Source organism: Vulpes vulpes, chromosome 1 (genome assembly GCF_048418805.1).
Source record: "Vulpes vulpes isolate BD-2025 chromosome 1, VulVul3, whole genome shotgun sequence".
Taxonomy (NCBI): domain Eukaryota; kingdom Metazoa; phylum Chordata; class Mammalia; order Carnivora; family Canidae; genus Vulpes; species Vulpes vulpes.
The window spans coordinates 171,527,571-171,550,149 of NC_132780.1; the positions used below are offsets into that span (position 1 = coordinate 171,527,571).

Genomic DNA, 22,579 nt, shown 5'->3' on the forward strand with positions numbered 1-22,579 from the left:
AGATCAAGAGGTTACTTACTATCCTGTTTCTGAAAGGAAAATTCTATGGTTAGTGTAGCTGAAATTAATAAAAGAGGTTTTGAGTCTTTTTGAATTGAGTTGAAACTGCTTTAGACAGACATACTGCATTTAGTTACTCTCGTTATAATTAACATGGTAAAAGTATAGCATGCTTTAATCTGCCATCCTGAAAAATTATGTTCATTTTCACAGTTATGAGTATCTTAACGAAGAAAAAATTAAGGACAAAGACACCCTTTCATAAGTGTCAGGGAACTGTAAGAGGAAGATCAAATTTATTTAAGGAGAAATTTCCAGATGATGGGTCATATTGGGAAATTACAGATTTAGCCCCTTGACTCACCAGATATAACAATATCTCAGCCAACATCATAGATGTCTGAGCATCATCTGTTTACCTCCTACCATTTTAGATTTGCTCAGCATGTTTTATATTTTAATTCAAATTCACGATTTATCCACACACTTATGACAGAATGAAAGAATACAAAATAGGAAGAGGTCCTAAGACACTCAAAGTCTCTGAGGTAAACATGCCAAGAATCCACCTTGGTTGCCAGTTGGGGAGCAGGGGATGATTGCCACAGGCAGACTTGAGGAGAGGTGGAAATGTGTTGGAAACAGCAGCTGGTAAGTGTGGGGCAGGAGAGAGATTTGGTGCTGGAAGTATCTCACAGTCAAAGGAACTACAACTTAGAGATAGGACAATAATGATTCTGGGAAACAAATAAATTAGACAGTAGTTTCCTATTGGGCTATTTATTGTTTTTCTAATTTGCTTCTTCATATTCATAATATTTAAAATTTTGGAGCCATAGGAGATCCCTGGGTGGCTCAGCGGTTCAGCACCTGCCTTTGGCCCAGGGCATGATCCTGGAGTCCTGGGATCGAGTCCCGCATCGGGCTCCCTGCATGGAGCCTGCTTCTCCCTCTGCCTGTCTCTCTCTCTCTCTCTCTTTCTCTCTCTCTCTCTATGTCTATCATGAATAAATAAATAAAATCTTTAAAATAAAATAAAATTTTAGAGTCATAGATATGAGAGAAGAGGGGAGCAGAATTCTATTTTAAGTAGGGTGATCACTGCAGTTTTCTTAGATTGTTACCATTTCCTGTTCTTAGCAGAGTCAGTGTTTTGTTTTAGCAAGACAGAGGTGGAACAGCAAGGAGTTTAAAGTTAAAATACTACGACGGTTAAGAACTCAGATTTTTTCATCTTTTTTAGCTCTCCAAAACCAGCTTAAAGCTTAAAACTCTCAGTGACACCAAAAGGAGCCCCCAGGATTGCATTATCCTCAGAGGAGGTGAAACAAAACTAGAATTAAACCTGGACCAGATCCTAATAGTAGCAAATGTTTTCTGGGTTCCTTTAAACATTTCGGAGAGGAAACAGAGCTTTTTTGATGTTTCCACTAGATGGCACTATAGAAACACCTTTATTTTCACTTTACCCATCTTCCCAAAGTAGCCAGGAAGGAGGCAAAACACTAGGTAAAGTAATCCATTTAGTGTTTTAAAAATTGCTACAGTTTATTAATTTAACTAAATCTTTAAATCATAAGCCTAAATAACTTGTAACAGATTTGCCATACCTTAATTCCCTATCAGCAAATATAGTTCAATTGATGAGAGATTGGCTCAAAGGCAGCTTTAGATTTGTTGCTTCCTGTTTCAGAGGAAACTGAATAATAAGAAGGCAAGAAAACTGATAATATGTGAGAAGGCAGACAGGAGAAAGAAATACATTTACAAGAAAATGTATAATCTTGAATTTTCTTTGGTTTCCATTAAAACTGCCAGTGCCTCAGAAGATTGTCAGTTTAATGTTCTATCAGTAGTACCATAATTTATTCTTTTGTTACACCATGAGGATTGGAGATGAAGAGTCCCAGGCTAGCAGGAGGTACAGGATGAGATTACATATGCAAATAATTTTGTAGCTCTTGTACCAGGAGAGGGTTTGTCTTGTAATATTTCTTTTAAGTTGCACAGAGAAATCTTTGGTCGGTTGCCAGAAAGCAAAATTGTGAAGTTAAATAGAGAGAGACAGGAAGAGAATAATATTTGAAAGGGGTATGCAAAGCTCTGATGAAAAGTCAGAAGATGTGTGACAACTGCAGTGTCTGTGTTCTTTTTTTTTTTTTTTTTAAGAGCTGAGAATGGAGGGAGAAGGAGGTGGGTAAGGAATATAAAGCAGTTTGGAGAAGGAAGGTTAAGTGTATTCAGGCCTGGGGAATTGAGGACATCTGGTCATATGCAGAAAAATCGATGTGACTGGCAGTGGGTAGGAGTAACCCAGGTCACTTGCCTTTCTAAGGCAGGTCGGCTGCTTCTTGATTCCCCTTCCCAGGAGCAGTCATTGATGTTTCACAGAGCCGAGGTGCCAGATGCTGCTTCTTCCCTGCAAGAGACAAGCAGACACGGAGGCAGAATTTCAGACATCAAAGAACCTGCGCAGACTGTGTCTGCAGCAGACAGATCTACCTGGCCAGATCTAAGGTCAGGGAGGAATGGGGATGGACTTGGGACACTTGCGTGCCAGTTGGAGTAGGGACGGAGAGGGGTTGTTTGGAACAAGCTTTCTTCCTTCAGTGCACAGTCGCTCAGTGAACTTTTTTCCCCCTTCCTTTGTATTTTAGCTTACAAACATTGACTCCTCTCTGAAAAGGTCACCCTCCTATTCAGACAGAATTTGTGACTGTGTCAGCAGTTGGGAATGCCTTGGAACCAAAGAGAACCTATTAGGAGAGAAAAAAAGCCAGAGTCATGGCTAAGCCAAAAAATGGGGAAAAGATTAACCTCTAAATTTTTTTTTTAATGGCAACAAGAACACACAACATTTCTCTTTGATTCATAACCTTAATAAATTCTACTTATGGTTTACAATAATTCTAAGGTGTTCTAAAGACAATTTTGTATTAGAAAAGGATTTCATATTAGTTTGAATTACTTTAGGAAAAAAATGCCCTATTCTACTATTAACAGTTATGGAAAAATCTATAGGGGAACATTTTTTACTTTCTCTAATGAAGAAAGAATCTAATGAGGATTGCTGAATTTTAGAGATCAGGGAGTTGTGGTTATACCCATAATAAAATGTTGGGCTATTACATCAGAAAAGCCTTGGTTCATTTATTTTGACACAAGTATTTGCAATAATTTAGTTTCCTTGGTAAATGGTCTGTAGACTCTTCAAAGTGTTGTTTGCTAAAATATTATTAATGTGAATTCACTCTACATAGCTCATAATTTTGCTGAGAAATGAGACATGAACACTAACTATATTTTGTGGTAGCAAACGTTGGAGGAGGGGAGCCAAGGGAGAAGCAACAGTGAATGGTGTGGTTGAGTTTATGGGAGTTCACAGCACTGCCAACTGGAAAAAAAGAAATTCAGAAACTTGGATTTTGCTACCAATTATCATTCAGAATCAGCTTGAAAAAGAAAGTGGTTAATAAACAACACATTGGTGATAGTTACTAATGCATCCACAACCTGCTCAACTCAACCCCTGTTAGTCCTGCAAAGAAAGCTTTCAGGCCACAAACACCGTAGTATATTGACTCTACATAAAAAGCATAACCATAGTCCAACCAACTCCAAATGAGCACATTTTCATAGTTCCTGGGAAACTTTTTGCAGGAGTGAGAGATTTTGAGGGAGGCAAAGTTAAGCGTGTAGGAGAGTATGGACAGTTATGGACAGAGTTTCTCCATCCCACACTTCAGTTGTACTGGGGCTCAAGGTGCCAGGTGACTTTTTTGCTTTGCTTCTGTGGAGTTGTTCTTGCTTCTCCACCGGAAAGCCTTCTTTCCCACCCTCTCTCTATTCTCCTTTGTTCTTCCACACTCATTCCAAGCAGTCCTCCCTGGTCTCTTGGTCTCCAAAGCTACTCCTTATCTGAAACCCAGATAGGCTTTCAGGTTGTCTCTACCTTACGCTATCAAGATTTTTATACACAACTTTATCTTTTATTGAACTATAAGCTTATTGTAGGTAATGACTTTGTCAGAATGATCTTTTCAGACGACAGGTGCTCAGAAGTATTTAAATCACCTAATCTTCATACAGTTCTGGGAACTGTGGGCACCGGAATTTTCCTAAACATTCAATGTAATGTAGTTCCCATGTGCTAAATTAATTCACTTAACAAAGGCTTTGAATGTTCTCATCCATCCAGTATTTCATTAAATTTATGCTGGACATCAATTCTAATATGACCATACTCCCACGCCCTACCCCAGGCTGCATGAGGGGAGTCCATTCTGGCCTGGAAGCAGGGGACCAACTATCCCAGTTTGAACAGGACTGAGGGGTTTCTTTTTCATTGCTAAATCAGGGATAGAAGGCGAACTGGAAAAGTTCGTCACCCTAACACTGCTCCCCAAGTCCCCTTGAGAATTTCTATTAGAGGTCTCATTTTGTTTTCTTGTCTCTTTTACTAGACTGAGTTTTTTTTCTCTCTCTATCCCTAGTATCTGTCACATTGAATAAATAAAAGAAAGGAGAAACACGCATGAATAAGGGAACAACAACTTTATTTCCCCATGAGGAGGAGAAACATCCTGTGTTTCATCCTCCATCTAAAGAAAGCAGGTTTTCACCTGCAGTCCAGAGATTCATGGATACCTTCGGCACCCTCTTCATAAGGAAGAGGCCCAAGGAGCACACCATAAGCTCCCTGTACTCTTCCCCTTTGCACAACTCAAATGTTTTCTCATAAAAGTCTTCCTCCACCCTCCTCCCACTCTGGGAAGATTCAGTTGTCCCTCATTTTGGGCTTTTGGAACACTTGTTTGTTTTTTCTGCTACCCAGAACGTCTTGAGCTATCTGTGTCTTACTCATTTTCAGATCACTAGAAGTTAGCATTTTATCTGGTCCATAGTAGGTACTCTGAAAAAAGACCAGAAGAAAATGTTGAAAGTACAGTGAAATTTATTTACAATTATATCATATCAGAAATAGAAATTAGAGGGGGCAGCCCTGGTGGCTCAGAGGTTTAGTGCCACCTTTAGCCCAGGGTGTGATCCTGGGGTCCCGGGATCGGGTCCCGCATCGGGCTCCCTGCGTGGGGCCTGCTTCTCCCTCTGCCTGTGTCTCTGCCTCTCTCTCTCTCTGTGTGTGTCTCTCATGAGTAAATAGATAAAATCTTAAAAAAAAAAAAAAGAAATAGAAATGAGAGGGGCTAAGGAGATACAATAGCAAAATATAATGACTAAGTACTCTGTATTCATTATTTTATTTCATCCTCATAATAAACCTCAAGAAGTTTAAATTATCCTCATTTTATGGAGAAAAAAATTAAAAATCAAAGAGATAAGTAATTGCCCAGTCACATAGTTCATGAATGGTACGGTCTAACCTGGCTTCACATTCAGTTCAATTTACTTGCTTTTATGTAGGGATAGAGGGTTGTTTTTGTTTTTGTTTTAAGATTTTATTTATTTATTTGAGAGAGAGAGAGAGAGAGAGAGAGAGGACATGAGTGGTGGGCAGGGCAGAGGAAGAATTACATGCGTGGCTCAATTCCAGGACCCTGAGATCAGGACCTGAGTGAAGGCAGATGCTTAACCCACTGAAACATTCAGGCATCCCAAAAGATAGAGGTTTTTGACATGGTTGGTAATAGTTACATATGTGAAAAAAGCAGGAATTTGGGGAACTGGCTACCAGTATATATTAGGGATGGAGAAATAGTGAGAAAAGTTTATATAATTATTAAAACACTTTGTGGAACCAACCATCTTACAAGTTCCTTTGGATATGTGATACGTACACTTCCCCAGAGACTCTAGATTTGGGGATTTGTAGGGAGGACAAGTCAGAGTACAGGCCTGGGCTCAATTATGTTTTTATATTTATTAGTGAGATGTGAGTAAATATAATTATGTGACTGTGAGGGACTCAGAAGAAACAAATCCAGTACCAGATCACATTTCAGGTGTGAACTCAAACCCTGGAGATATTTCACTTACAATAGGAACCCTTAAAAGAAAGGATAGTTTGTAAAGGGTCCTAGGATGGAAAAGCCTTATGAATTTTAATAGAAGGTATGTGTGTATATCTCTGTGTGAGGGGGTATACAAGGTTATAGTTGTATTATTATGTATGTGAAGAAGGAAAATTCCTTTATATCCTATAACTGGATTGGGAAGTAGGTGAAAGAACAAGACACTTCAAAAATTTAAGTTTGAATTTTTAAAGATTATGGTAAAATACAACCATTTTTAAGTGTACAGTGACAGAACAAGAGACACTTTAACTTGCCAATTAAAAGAACTTCCAGATGAAATAGTCGTGTTCAGGTAAATATTTTGTCTATTCAGGGGCACCTGGGTGGCTCACTGGTTGAGCGTCTGCCTACAGCTCAGGGCCTGATCCTGGAGCCCCTGCATCGAGTCCCGCGTCGGGCTCCCCGCAGAGAGTCTGTTTCTCCCACTGCCTATGTCTCTGACTCTGTGTCTCTCATGAATGAATAAATAAAATCTTTAAAAATATATATATATATATATTGTTGATTCAAAGATCAGTTCTCTACTAGGGATGTTCCTTGAGTAGAAAAACTCAAGATAACGTCTGTAGGGGAAAGTACTCTTAGCAATGTGGCCCTTTGGCATTTACTAATTATTTTCTAATGGTCTTTGCCACCTGGTGGATGGTCTGAAGTGGTCTCTGATTAGTATGTAGTGAAATGTAACTGGAAAGTCCATTGTGACACTCTAGGTATTCCCATCTGCATCTTGCCTCAAAAAGGCACTCCAGGAGTTGAATATCCAACCTCTAACTATCTTCCTTTGGAAGAGGAGAGACTTTTTTTTCTTCCTCCCTGGAAGAGACCTGTACATCATAGTCTTCTTTTTCCCCATAGCACTAAGCCCAGTGGCACAACCTTAATTGTGGATGAACTGTCCTCTCCACCCCTTGAAAGGAACACTTGATTTGGGTCTGCCAAGTACATACAGCTCTTAATGTGGGAGCCCTGTCATAATTTGGAAACAGGAATTACTGAGGACCAAGTTGCACCACAATATTATTCTTTTTACATATAGAAATAAACCTTTAAAATGGATAAACTTGGATCAATGACTGTATGACATCTTTTCTAGATCCTATCTAAATCCAATCTTAACAGAAAAAAAATGGTTGAAAACTTTTTTTCCCCCAGAAAACAAAACGGAAGAAAACAACTCACTTATTTAAATATTTAATGTGTCCCTTAGATGTGCTTCCCGTGCATGTGGCTGGCTATATAAACAAGAATTAGATTTAGAAAAGGGGGGGGGCACCAAAAGTAAGTTATGATTCCTCACATGCATGCATGCATGCATGCATACATACAAGATGTGATTTGAAATAACATGCGACTTTCCTACTTCTGAGTTTATTTTACTCAGAGAAACAATAGAAGCCCATAAATGAGTCTACAGGTTTTGAGTCAAACTGTAGAATACATGCTCTTTATTTCTATCAGAGAAACTTTTGAAAGATGAATGAAATATCTTGCTAGTCTCTCGAATAATTCTGCAAGTTTTTCTCTTTTCAAAAACAATATTCAATTATATTTAGTCTTTGCTTTCAAAAATCTCCATGAGGGATCCCTGGGTGGCGCAGCGGTTTGGCGCCTGCCTTTGGCCCAGGGCGTGATCCTGGAGACTCGGGATCGAATCCCACATCAGGCTCCCGGTGCATGGAGCCTGCTTCTCCCTCCACCTATGTCTCTGCCTCTCTCTCTCTCTCTCTCTCTGTGACTATCATAAATAAATAAAAAAAATTAAAAAAAAAAAAAATCTCCATGAAAGTTTTTCCTGACAATGAAATCATTATGTTCCAAGGTTTTAAAAAATTATTAACCTTCCATATTTGATAATTACATGCTGATAAATACTGTATTAAGTATATTAAGAATAAAAGCTTTCTTAATATTTAATATCCACTTTAAACATTTTTGTCTTTTCCAGGATAAAATAATGTGAACTAAAGATAGCTATCAATTTAATTAAAACTGCAATATGGCTGAGTTTTTTTTTTAATATGGAGATCAGTTGGACACTGATCTCTCAGGCATAGTTAGTTAATTTGCATTAATATTGGAACAAGAAAAATTTTTATAAACAACATTTATACTTCTGGTTTTCCAGAGGTCTTTTATTATAGAAAGGGAAAGAGATCAAAAGGTAATGAAAAGAACATAAGTTCTAACAGAAAGAATTAATCTGAAAAGAACCGAAAGTACAGAGATACGGCTAACCCCAGCTGCACCAGACTACATTGTATGGGCATCAATGTTAACACTTACTTTTGCTTAGATTTATACAATTTTCCTTAGATTTACTATGATTTTACTTGTTCTGAATTGTTCTGCTCCTAGTATAGTTAATACACTCATATTTGTTTGTTTGTTTTTTAGAGTTGATACATGATGTTACATTAGTGTTAGGTATACAACATAGTTGTTGAATATACTTCTTTTAATTTCACATAAGCTTGTTCTCTCCTTATGCAAGCAGTGGTACCAATCAGATGAGGAATTAAACAGTGCAGCTCTCTAAAAACCAGAAACATTTTTGTGGTAGCTGCCTGTGAATTTCAAATTAAGCTGTCCTATAAGACTTTAGTTTTCCTCTATCCCCTCACATTCTCCATCTGACCTTAGTCATTTCACAATGGACTACAGAAAAGGGGGGGAAAGTCTCTGATCTTTTTCAAACCTATTTCAGGTTCACAGATCAATATATACTGAATACCAACTTTGAGAAACTACAGAGACCTTTACCTTCTTTTGTATTTTCCTAATATTGATCTTTCTTTATTTCCTATATTCAGGGAAAGTGTGAGATGCATAGAAGGGTTACAAGTAAGTGGTTTTATGAGGTTAAGATAAAAAACAAACCCCTGGTGTTGGAACACCAATAGAGAATGCACAGTAGGTATGAATAATGTTGGCATCTAGAATTGAGAGAATTGCTATGGTCTGAAGATCTTTAGGGAGCTATAATTGTACTGGATGTGCCTGTTAAAATTATAAGGAAGGCAGATTTTTTGTTTGTTTGTTTGTTTTTATTCATGAGAGACGGAGAGAGAGAGAGAGAGAGAGAGAGAGAGAGAGAGGCAGAGACACAGGCTGCGAGAGAAGCAGGCTCCATGCAGGGAGCCTAATGCAGGACTCCATCCGGGTCTCCAGGATCACGCCCTGGGCTGAAGTTGGCACTAAACCGCTGAGCCACCAGGGCTGCCCGAGGAAGGCAAATTTAGGCAAAAATAATAGCTAAGGTTTTTTTTAGTACTTTCTATGTATCAGGACTTTTCTAACAAGTTTTACTTATTTAATCTCTATAATCCCATTGTGCAGGAGGTACTATCATTATTTCTGTTTTACAAATAAAGAAAGTGAGGCACAGAAAGATAAATTATGTAACGTCATATAGTTAATAAATGCTGGGGTACTTATACTCATGCAGACTTATACAAGAGGCTGTGCGTTTTATCTATATACAAAGAGTTGCCTAACTGTGGTAGGTTTGAATTCATTTAGAAACAAACTGGAGTATAGAAATGAATCCTCGCATATACAGTCAAATGATTTTTGACAAAGATATCAAGAGTACTCAATGGGAAATAGTCTCTTCAACAAATGGTGATAAGAAAACTGGATATCCATATGCAAAAGAATGAAATTGAACCTTTATTTTATGCCATATACAAAAATTACTCAAAATGGATTAAAGGTCTAAATGTAAGACCCAAGATCATAAAACTCTTATAAGAAAGTATAAGAGAAAAGTTACATGACAATGAATTTGGCCATAATTTCCTGGATATACAAAAAGAACAGGAAACAAAAGCAAAAATAGGCAAATGGAACTTTAAATCTGCTGAGCATTCAAGGACACAAATAGCAGAGTAAAAAGGCAATCCACAGAATGTGAGAAAATCTTTGCAAATATAAAAACACCCAACAAACATATGAAAAGATGTTCAACATCACTAATAATTAGAGAAATGTAAATCAGAACCACAATGAGGTATCACTTCAGACCTATTCAGATGCCAACTATTGAAAAAAAAAACAGAAAATAATCAGTGTTGGTGAGGATACAGAGGGATTGGAACATTGTGCACTGGTGGTGATATTTTAAAATGGTGTAGCTGCCAGCATATACCAGAAACATTTCCTGAGGTTCCAGGTCCTGGACAGTGCATGACCACTTCCTAATATAGTATTTCTCTCAGGAACAGTAAATATAACAAGCTATCATAGCATGTAAAAGACAGAAACCTAGATATAATGATAAGACAGAGAAATTCTCCCCTGAAGAAAGATCAAGAAGAAATCACAGCCAGAGGTTTGCTCAAAAGAGATAAAAGCAATATATCTGAACAAGAATTTAGAACAATAGTCATGAGAATACTAACTGGACTTGAATGAAGCAGAGAAAACACCAGAGAAACCCTTGCTGCAGAGATAAAAAGACCTAAAAACTAGTCAGGCTGAAACAAAAAAATGTTATAACAAATGTAAAACTGACTGGATGTAATCACCATGAGGATGGAAGAAACAAAAAGGAGGAACAAAAATCCATAATCTTTCTAAAAGAGGATATAATTATGGAAAATAATGAAGCTGGGAAGAAAACTGAAAGAATGCTATTAGATCACAAATATAGTCTTAGGGAACACAGTGATTCCACAAAGTACAATAATATCAGTATCATAGGAGTCCAAGAAGAAAAGTGGGGAAATAAGGGTGGAAGGTTTAATTGAACAAGTTATAGCTGAGAACTTTCTAATCTTCAGAAGGAAATAGGCATTTAAGTCTAAGAGTCATAGAGAACTCTGAAAATCAACAAAAAACAGGTTGACAGCAAGACATATTATAATGAAACATGCAAAATACAAAGAGAAAATTCTGGAAAGCAGCTAGGGACAAAAGATCCTACAAGATTCTTAACCTACAAGGGTAGACACATAAGGTTAGCAGCAGACCTGTCCACAGAAACTTGACAAGCCAGAAAAAAAGTGGCATGATATACTCAACATGCTAAATGGGGAAAATATACAGCCAAGAATACTAAATCCAGCAAGGCTGTTATTCAGAATAGAAGGAGAGATAGTGTTTCCAAAACAAGCAAAAACTAAAGGAGTTAATGAACACTAAATCAGCTCTGGAAAAAAAATTAAAGGGGACCCTTGGCATAGGAAAGAGAGACTAAAAGCAACAAAGACTAGAAAGGAGCAAAGATAATCTACAATACAAGCTGGTGTAGCCATACTTGTATTAGACAAACTAGATTTTAAACCAAAGACTGTAATAAGAGATGAAGAAGGGCATTATATCATCATAAAGAGGTTTATCCAACAAGTTGACCTAACAATTGTAAATACTTATGCCCCAATTTGGGAGCAGTCAAATATATATCAATTAATAGCAAACTTAAAGCTCATTGATAATAATGCACTAATAGTAGAAGGCTTTAATACTCACAACACTAGACAGATCATCTAAGAGGAAGATCAACAAAGAAATAATGGCTTTGGATGACACACTGGATCTGATGAACTTAACAGATATATTCAGAGCATTTCCTCCTAAAGCAGCAAAATATACACTCTTTTCGAATGCACATGGAACATTCTCCAGAATGGATCACACACTGGGTCACAAAGCAGACCTCAACCAGTACAAAAAGGCTGATATCATACCATGCATATTTTCAGACCACAGCACTATGAAAGTTGAAGTGAACCACAGAAGACATTTGGAAAGTCCACAAATAAATGGAGATTAAAGAACATCATGGGATCCCTGGGTGGCGCAGCGGTTTGGCGCCTGCCTTTGGCCCGGGGCGCGATCCTGGAGACCCGGGATCGAATCCCACGTCGGGCTCCCGGTGCATGGAGCCTGCTTCTCCCTCTGCCTGTGTCTCTGCCTCTCTCTCTCTCTCTCTGACTATCATAAATAAATAAAAATAAAAAATAAATAAAAAAAGAACATCAGACTGAAAAATGAATGGGTTAATCAGGAAATTAAAGAAGAAATTAAAAAAATATAGAAATTAATGAAAATGAAAACATGACAGTCCAAAACCTTTGGGATGTAGCTAAGGCAGTCATAAGAGGGAGGTATATGGCAATACAGGCCTTCCTCAAGAAGCAAGAAAAGTCTCAAATATACAACCTAACCTTCACACAAAGGAGCTAGAAAAGGAACAGCAAAAAAGCCTAAAATGAGCAGAAGGGGAAGAGGATTAGAGCAGAAATAAGTGATATAGAAATGAAAAAAAAAAAAAAAAGAACAGATCAATGAAACTAGGAGCTAGTTCTTTGAAAGAATCAATAAAATTCATTCTTCTGCATGTGGATGTCCAATTTTCTTAGCACCATTTATTGAAGAGACTGTCTTTTTTCCAGGGGATAGTCTTTCCTGCTTTGTCAAATATTAGTTGACCATAAAGTTGAGGGACCATTCTCTTACACCATACACAAAGATAAACTCAAAATGGATGAAAGATCTAAATGTGAGACAAGATTCCAACAAAATCCTAGAGGAGAACACAGGCAACACCCTTTTTGAACTTGGCCACAGCAACTTCTTGCAAGATACATCCATGAAGGCAAGAGAAACAAAAGCAAAAATGAATTATTGGGACTTCATCAAGATAAGAAGCTTCTGCACAGCAAAAGAAACAGTCAACAAAACTACAAGACAACCTACAAAATGGGAGAAGATATCTGCAAATGACGTATCAGATAAAGGGCTAGTATCCAAAATCTATAAAGAACTTATTAAACTCAACAGCAAAGAAACAAACAATCCAATCATGAAATGGGCAAAAGACATGAACAGAAATTTCACAGAGGAAGACATAGACATGGCCAACAAGCACATGAGAAAATGCTCTGCATCACTTGCCATCAGGGAAATACAAATCAAAACCACAATGAGATACCACCTCACACCAGTGAGAATGGGGAAAATTAACAAGGCAGGAAAAAACAAGTGTTGGAGAGGATGTGGAGAAAGGGGAACCCTCTTGCACTGTTGGTGGGAATGTGAACTGGTGCAGCCACTCTGGAAAACTATGTGGAGGTTCCTCAAAGAGTTAAAAATAGATCTGCCCTAGGACTCAGCAATTGCACTGCTGGGGATTTACCCCAAAGATACAGATGCAGTGAAACGCCGGGACACCTGCACCCTGATGTTTATAGTAGCAATGTCCACAACAGCCAAACTGTGGAAGGAGCCTCGGTGTCCATCTAAAGATGAATGGATAAAGAAGATGTGGTATATGTATACAATGGAATATTACTCAACCATTAGAAACGACAAATATCCACCATTTGCTTCGATGTGAATGGAACTGAAGGGTATTATGCTGAGTGAAATAAGTCAATCAGAGGACAAACATTATATGGTCTCATTCATTTGGGGAATATAAAAAATAGTGAAAGGGAATAAAGGGGAAAGGAGAAAAACTGGGTGGGAAATATCAGAAAGGGAGACAGAACATGAGAGACTCCTAACTGGGAAACGAACAAGGGGTGGTGGAAAGGGAGGTGGGCGGGGGGTTGGGGTGACTGGGTGACGGGCACTGAGGGGGGCACTTGATGGCATGATAACTGGGTGTTATGCTATATGTTGGCAAATTGAACTCCAATAAAAAGAAATAAAAAAAATGAATCAATAAAATTGAGAAACTCCTACCCAGACTTATCAAAGAGAGAACCCAAATGAATAAAATCATGAATGAAAGTGGAGAGATCACAACTGACAACAGCAGAAATACACACAATTATAAAAGAATATTATGAGCAATTATATGCCAACAAATTGGGCAATCTGGAAGAAGTGGATAAATTCCTAGAAACATATAAACTATCAAAACTGAAACAGGAAGAAATAGATAATTTGAACAGACCTATAACCAGCAAAGAAGTTGAATCAATAATCAAAGATCTCCCAAAAAATGAGAGTCTAGGGTCTAGGGTCTTCACCAAAAATTCTCATTCCCTGAGAATGGCTTCTCAGGGGAGTTCCACCAGACTTATCTTTTTTATTTTTTAAGATTTTATTTATTCATTTATTTGAGAGAGAGAGATCACATGCGGACAGGAGAGGGAGAGAGAGAGAGAAGGAGAGAGAGAGAGAAGCAGACCCCCATCTGAGAAGGGAGTCCCAGGGTCCTGGGATTGAGCCTCACGTGAGCTGAAGGCAAATACTTAACTGACTGAACCACCCAGGTGCCTCCCCTAACAGACTTTTAAAGAATTAATGCCTATTCTTCTGAAGCTGTTCCATGAAATAGAAATGGAAGGAAAACTTCTAAACTCATTCTATGAGGCCAGCATTAGCTTGATTCCAAAACCAAAGACCCCACTAAAAAAAGAAAATTACAGACAAATATCCCTGATGAACATGGTCATAAAAGTTCTCAAAAAGATGCTAGCTAATCAAATCCAACAGTACATTAAAAGGATTATTCACCATGATCAAGTGGGATTTATTCCTGGGGTGCAGGGGTGGTGGTTCGATATCAAATCAATCAATGTGATATACCACATTAATAAAAGCAATGATAAGAACCATATGATCCTCTCAATAGATGCAGAAAAAAACATTTGAAAAAATACAGCATCTTTTCTCGATAAAAACCCTCAAGAAAGTAGGGACAGAAGGCCATATACATCATAAAGCTCATATACAAAAGACCCACAGCTAATATCATCCTCAGTGGGTAAAAATTGAGAGCTTTTCCACTGAGGTCAGGAACACGACAGGGATGTACACTCTTGCTACTGTTGTTCAACAAAGTACTAGAAGTCCTAGCCACAGCAGTCAGACAACAAAAAAAGGTATCCAAATCAACAAAGAAGTCAAACTTTCACTCTTCACAGATGACATGATGCTCTGTGTAGAAACCCCAAAGACTTCACCAAAAATTGGTAGAACTGATATATGAATTCAGCAGTCACAAGATATAAAATCAACATAGAGAAATCTGTTGCATTTCTATACACCAGTAATGAAACAGCAGAAATAGAAATTAAGGAATCAATCCCATTTACAATTGCACCCAAACCCATAAGATACCTAGGAATAAACCTAACCAAAGAGGTAAAAACTATAGAATTCTTATGAAAGCAACTGAAGAAGATACAAAGAAATGGAAAAACATTCCATGCTCATGTATTGGAAGAACAAATACTGTTAAAATGTCTACACTTCCCCAAAGCAATGTACACATTCAATGCAATCCCTATCAAAATACCACTAGTATTTTTCACGGAGCTAGAACAAATAATTCTAAAATTTGTATGAACCCAGAAAAGACCCTGAATAGCCAAAGTAATGTTGAAAAAGGAAGCAAAAGCTGGAGGCATCACAATTCTGGACTTCAAGCTTGTATTATAAAGCTGTAATCATCAAAACAGTATGGTACTGGCACAAAAATAGACACATAGATCATTGGAACAGAATAGAGAACCCAGAAATGGACCCATAACTAATCTTTGACAAAACAGGAAAGAATATGCAATGGAAAAAGGAGAGTCTCTTCAACAAATGATGTTGAGAACACTGGACATCCACATGCAAAATAATGAAACCAGACCATCTTCTTACACCATACACAAAAATAAATTCTGAATGGATGAAGGACCTAAATGTGAGACAGGAAACTATCAAAATCCTAAAGGAAAACACAGGCAGCAACCTCTTTGACCTTGGCCCTAGCAACTCCTTACTAGACATGTCTGGCGGCAAGGGAAACAAAAGCAAAAATGAACTATTGGGACTTCATCAAGATAAAAAGCTCAGCACAATGAAGGAAACAGTCAGTAAAACTCAAAAGCAGTCTATGGAATGGGAGAAGATATTTGCAAATGATGTATCACATAAAGGACTAGTGCCCAAAATCTATAAAGAACTTATCAGGGGATCCCTGGGTGACTCCGCGGTTTGGTGCCTGCCTTCGGCCTGGGGTGTGGTCCTGGGGTCCCAGGATGGAGTCCCACATCGGGCTCCCTGCGTGGAACCTGCTTCTCCCTCTGCCTGTGTCTCTGCCTCTCTCTCTCTCTCTCTCTGTCTGTCATGAATGAATAAATAAATAATCTTTTAAAAAAAAGAGCTTATCAAACTCACCTCCAAAATAAATGATCCAGTTAAGAAATGGTCAGAAGACATGAACAGATATTTCTCCAAAGAAGACTTACAAATGGCTAACAGACACATGAAAAAATGCTCAACATCACTCATCATCAGGGAAATACAAATCAAAACCACAATGAGATACCACCTCACACTTAACAGCTAAAATTAAAAACTTAGGAAACAACAGGTATTGGTAAGGATGTGGATAAAGGGGAACTTCTTATACTGTTGGTGGGAATGAAATTAGTGCAACCATCCTGGAGAACAGATGGAATTTCCTCTAAAAGTTAAAAATATAACATCCCTATGACCCAGCAATTGTACTACTAGGTATTTGTGCAAAGGATATAAAAACACAGATTTGAAGGGGTATATGCACCCCAATGTTCATAACATCACATCAGCAACAGCCAAATTATGGAAAGAGTCCAAATGTCCATCAACTGATGAATGGATACAGAAGATGTGGTTTATATGTAAATGAAATATTATTCAGCCATCATAAATAATGAAATCTTGCCATTTGCAATTATGTGGCTGGAACTAGATTGTATTATGCCAATCAAAATAAGTCAGTCAGAAAAAGACAAATACCATATGATTTCATTCATATGTGGAATTTAAGAAACAAAACAGGTGAATATTGGGGAAGGGAAAAAAATAAGGTAAAATCAGAGAGGGAGGCAAATTATAAGTGACCATTAACTATAGAGAATTAAGAGTTTCTGTAGGGGAGGTGGGTGATGGGCACTAAGGAGGGCATATGTTGTGATGAGCACTGGGTGTTTTATGTAAGTAATGAACCACTAAATTCTACTCCTGCAATCAATACTACACTATACATTAAGTTGGATTTAAATAAAATCTTGGGAGAAAAAATTTAAAAATTAAAAATTAATGGGGTAGCTGCTATGGCAAAAGACAGTATGGTAAACATAGAACTATCATATGACCCAGTAATCCCATGGACCTACTGTATAATCCAGCAATATATCCAAAAAAACTCAAAAAGGATTGAAAGCAGGATCACAAAGAGATATTTGCACACCCATGCCCATTTGGAGAACTATTCACAATAGTCAAGAAGTAAAAACAAACTAAAGATCCATCAATGTGGTATATGCATACAAAGAAATATTATTTAGCCTTAAAAAGGAAAGAAATCTTGTCACATGCTGCAGAATAGATGAATTTTGAGGACATTGTGCTAAGTGAAATAAGCCAGTCACAAAATGACAAATGTGGAATGATTCCACTTATATGAAGTATCTAGAGTAGTCAAATTCATAGAAACAGAAAGTAGTATAGTGATTACCAGGGACTTGGAAAGGAGAAATAAAGAATGTTGTTTAATAGGTTTAGAGTTTCAGTTTTGCAATATGAAAAAATTCTGAAAATCTGTTGCAGAACACTGTGACTATACTTAACACTACTGAACTGTACAGTTAGAAATGGTTAAGATGGTAAACTTTATTTTATATGTTTTTACCACAATTAAACATTAAAAATAAGCAAATAAACTGGAGACAGTAACTAGCTGAAAGATGCATATGAATACTTCTATTATTTTTAAGGTATATTTCTGCTCTGCTGGTTTTTTTTTGAAAAAATAGTTTTATACACATACAGATTGTTCCCTATACCTTAAAAGTTTCCATTAACCTGAAAAGAAAGAAAACAAGTGCTTATTATTAACCCACAAAATGCTATTTAAATGTGAGGAAGAATTAATTGCTGCAATTAGCATCAAATTTAAAAAATATATATATGGTTGTAAAATGTCCCTCATTATCAAGACTTTGGGGTCTGCAAATTGCAGTAACTGATACCTCTGTAAGAACTATGATTAATTGGGAACTTTTACGCTTCAAATACAGAAGGAATAAAGGAAGAAAAATTATACTCCGCCATCTTTTTTCATAATCTTAGTGCAATCCTGGTGAGCAAAAATCAGTAGAAAAGTCCTGTCAACTTATATTCATAATGTTTTCCACACATATTTATAATGTTTTCACATTGGATGCAACAGTTCCTATCTCTCTGTAGAACCTTTCTCCAAAGTCACCAGTATCCATGATCTCCAGAACATTTTATGATCTACCGATTCTATGTGTTGTCATATTCAGTGTCTCAAATCTTCTGAGCCCATCATCTAACAATTTTCCAAATAATAAGTAGTCTGGATTTATAAAATAAACCAATTCTTTTAGCATAGTGTCTCATCGAAATAGTATCTGATTCTTTAATTCATATATATTACAGGGACACACACACACGCATATCTGTAAGGATATTCTCAAACAATAAAACTAACTCTGATGAAGTAAATATCCTATTGAAGAAAATGTTTTGTATAGGAAGGGGACAGGAAGGAAGAGTGTTTGTCCCCCAAATCATTGAGAGCCTTCTCAGTCAACAAAATAAATAGTAGGTTAATGAAGCGAAGCAGCATTGAAAAGAGAAAGAAAAAGGAGAAACCAATACTTGAGGATTAAAGGAAGACAATAAAGACAGGAATCTTTCCAGGAGAGCTGAGGATAGAGTTTGGTTGTTGGTTAATTCATTTACGCCTCATTAATATTCAATATTGGTTAGATTGTATTACTTCATCACTGATATCATTATTATTGGAGCTAGTTTTTTCTCTTCCATTTGTGCATGCTCTAGTATATCTCCCCAAATGAGACTATTTTGAAAGAATGTATAATAAGGGAGCATTGGAAGAATGAGAAAGGTAGTAAGGCCATTGGAAGACCCAGTGGGGAGAGGACATTACTCTGCCCAAGATAAGAAAGTCATCATAGAGAGAAACAAGATGGTGATCATTAGCAAAGAGTTTAAGTTTCTTTTCCTTTAGCAATAGCAAAGAGAGTTCTCATACCTCTCCAGGTTCTAGAGCCAATTGTTTCTCTTGTTTAGTGGCTTCCCAGAAGATGTTGAGTGAATAGGTAACAGCCAGAAAAATGGAGTGAGGGCTTCTAGAGTGGAGAGAGGATGACTCCCCAGGCCAACAGCCAAGAGGAAATTCTCAATTGCTTCAAGATTCATTGCATGAAGAGTTCCAGAAAGTCTTGGGAAGTTGAATATAAAAGTAATTTGCATACCAACGTCTTGCCACAGCTTCTCTGGAAGACAATGTGTCAGAGATTGTCATTTAGGTGAATGGGCTCTATAAGCAGAGGTTGCTCAGGAATCCATGGGATCTCTGTAGAGAATAATTCTCTTGTAGTTGATATATATGCTATGCAGAATTTCCCATTAATTAAATTTTTTAATATAATTCTGTGGCAAGAGTTCTTGTATTGAATTTCAAGTATTTCTGGGCTTTGGGGAAGGGAAAGAACAGGGAGAAAATTACAACACTGGATAGTATTGTATGAAATTAATTATGTACAGGGAATTTATAAAAGATTGATTACAAGGATGATTATCTTCACCCATGATTTTCCTATTCTTTACTAATCATGTGTCTAGCTATTAAATCAATGTGATAGTTCAGCAAAAGCTCTGATAGTCTTTAAAGTCTTGTTTTTGTGTTAAATGAAGATCAACCATCCGTCTCTCTTCTAGTATTTTTTAGCATAATGCAAAGTTGTATCAGCCAATGACTAATAGATTTTTTCTGGTAAACTTTTTTTTTTTATCTCTTTGGTGGAATAGTAAGATTATGTATTATTAGCACAATGAATACATACACATACATGGATATACATGCACACATATGGAAACCATTTTTGCAAGTACAAATGAGTTGGGTTTCAAAAGTTTCACATTTAGATCAGCTGATCAGAATTTGGAATGATTATATAATCAAAAATATTGCTAGAATTTAGTGCTTTTAAAGTTATGTTAAAATTAGACAATGGTACTCCACAAGGAGTTTTTACAGAAAACTACAAGAGACTAATGGTCTTTTCCCAGTTTTCAGGGTAATACAATTATTAGATATTTTCTTGGTTTTAAGAGCCCCCACCCCCCAAAAAAAGTTTTCTCCCGACAATAAAAGAACATCTGAGAGTTTACTATGATCTAGGTGTTTAGCATACATCATCTTATTTTTTAAAAGATTTTTAATTTATTTATTCATGAGAAACACACACAGAGAGAGGTAGAGACATAGTCAGAGGGAGAAGCAGGCTCCTCACAAGGGGCCTGATGCAGGACCGGATCCCCAGACCTGGGATCACACCCTGAGCCAAAGGCAGATGCTCAACCACTGAGCCACCCAGGTGTCCCTACATCATCTTATTTAATCTTCATAAGGATCCTATTTTATATAGAAAAAAACACAAGTGACTAATTTTCCCACACACTGCTCAAATACTAGGTGGTAGAGCTAATGTGGTAGATTTAAACATGTCCTCAAATTCTTCTACATTTCTCTCAGACTCTCTGTCCCCTTCCCTTGAATCTAGGCCAGCATTAGTGACTCACTTATGATCAACAGAATCCAATAGTGACACTTTGTGATCCCTGAGACTAGGTCATAAAAGGTCATGCAGCTTCTACCTGGCTCTGTTGTGATGCTTGTTCTGGTAGAAGCCAACTGGCAGGTAAGAAATCTGACCATCCTGAGACTTCCATGCTGGAGAAGCCACAGATAGACACTCTGGTCATCAGCTCAGCATCAACTGTCGGTCATTAAGTAAACCATTTAAATTTCTAGCAGAGGCAAGCTTTCAGATGCCTACAGCCCTATATTTAACTGCAAATGCATGAGTGATTCCAAGTGAGAACTACTAGGTTGTTATGTTAGAGTTGAAGTAATTCATTATTAATTAATGACACCAGAACAGCCAATAATAGAACCTAGGTTTTTTGGCCTCCAATTCTCATCTTAATCTTACGGCTTTCCTTAATATTGAAACCTTGATATTGTTTCTACTTTTCCATAATAAAAACAAGTATGAAACTCAATTTAGTATAAAATTATCCATTTAGCTATTTAATTAACTTTAGGATATCTGTAGTACTTTGAGTTCTGCAAAAGAAAAATTCCCTGAATTCTCTCCTGTTTCTTAACCAGAGAATCACTACTTTACAAACAATGGTCAAGTTCTCACTCAACCAACATTTGTTGAGTACCTACTATATGTCATATAAGAATGAATAAACATTAATCTTGTCAATAATGGTGGGCTGAGAGAAAATGGTGAAGGATGTGCATATAAACAAATAGGACAAAAATAAGAAAAGTTCTGTGATAGAAGAATGCACTAAAGAGATGCTGGTTGAGCAGTGTCTAGAGGTTAGTGCCTCATGTGGTTGGAGGAAGCAGGGGAACAGGATGGAGACAAGAAAGGACTCCCTGGCCTAGTTCATCTGTAGCACTAACCACAAGCTCTTAGTCCAAGATCCCTTGAGCACTGACCAGTCAGAAAGGAGAGGCTGGAGAAAAGAATTCAAAGGGTGAAAGCTAAGATCGTTTTCCAAAAGCACAGCTCTGAGAGGATGCTGAACTTGACAGAATCCAGATGTAGGCACTCAGATGCTACTCTGTCAGGAGAGTTTCTAAAATAAAGGTTGCCTGGGGATCCCTGGGTGGCGCAGGGGTTTGGCGCCTGCCTTTGGCCCAGGGCGCGATCCTGGAGACCCGGGATAGAATCCCACGTCGGGCTCCCGGTGCATGGAGCCTGCTTCTTCCTCTGCCTGTGTCTCTGCCTCTATCTCTCTCTCTCTCTGTGACTATCATAAATAAATAAAAAAATAAAAAAAATAAAAATAAAGGTTGCCTGTATTCATTCAGTCTATCAGGCAATGACTTTGGATGAAGACATTTTTCTCTCACTTTTTCCCCTCTATAAAATAATTATAATAGTTCTTACTCCTTTTTTTTAAAAAAAATTTTTTATTTACTTATTCATGAGAGACACACAGAGAGAGGCAGGGTCATAGGCAGAGGGAGAAGCAGGCTCCCCATGGGGAGCCCGTTGAGGGACTCCATTCCCGGACCCAGGATCATGCCCTGAGCCAGACAGACACTCAACTGCTGAGTCACCCAGGCATCCCATAGCTCTTACTCCTAAACTGATTTTTGTTTTCAGAGTAATGAGGTGAGTTAATGTCTCAGGGATGGGAGTTATCATTATTTCAGTAGTATAGGTTTACATGTTAAGAATAAGGAAAACGGACAGCCCTGGTGGCGCAGCGGTTTGGCGCCGCCTGCAGCCCAGGGTGTGACCCTTTAGACCCGGGATTGAGTCCCGAGTCGGGCTTCCTGCATGGAGCCTGCTTCTCCCTCTTTCTGTGTCTCTGCCTCTCTCTCTGAATGAATAAATAAATAAGTATTTAAAAAAAAGAAAGGAAAACATTTTTTTGTCCAAGAAGTGTATTCTCTTCAAGGGAGCTATTTTGGACATACTGTATCTCTTGTTCAATGAGGTAGCAAGCAATGTTTTCTCATAGGCTTTGGG

General features: G+C 37.6%; 1 long non-coding RNA gene across 2 annotated transcripts in view; it reads right to left on the minus strand.

Moving 5' to 3' along the window:
* Positions 1 to 257: 257 nt before the first annotated feature.
* LOC112926388 (uncharacterized) overlaps positions 258 to 22,579 on the minus strand; it is a 75,655-nt gene continuing 53,333 nt past the window's right edge. For both annotated transcript variants that reach the window (XR_011996941.1, XR_003236328.2), the window contains one exon: positions 258 to 2,419. This is a non-coding gene — a long non-coding RNA (uncharacterized lncRNA). The remainder of the gene's footprint in view (positions 2,420 to 22,579) is intronic.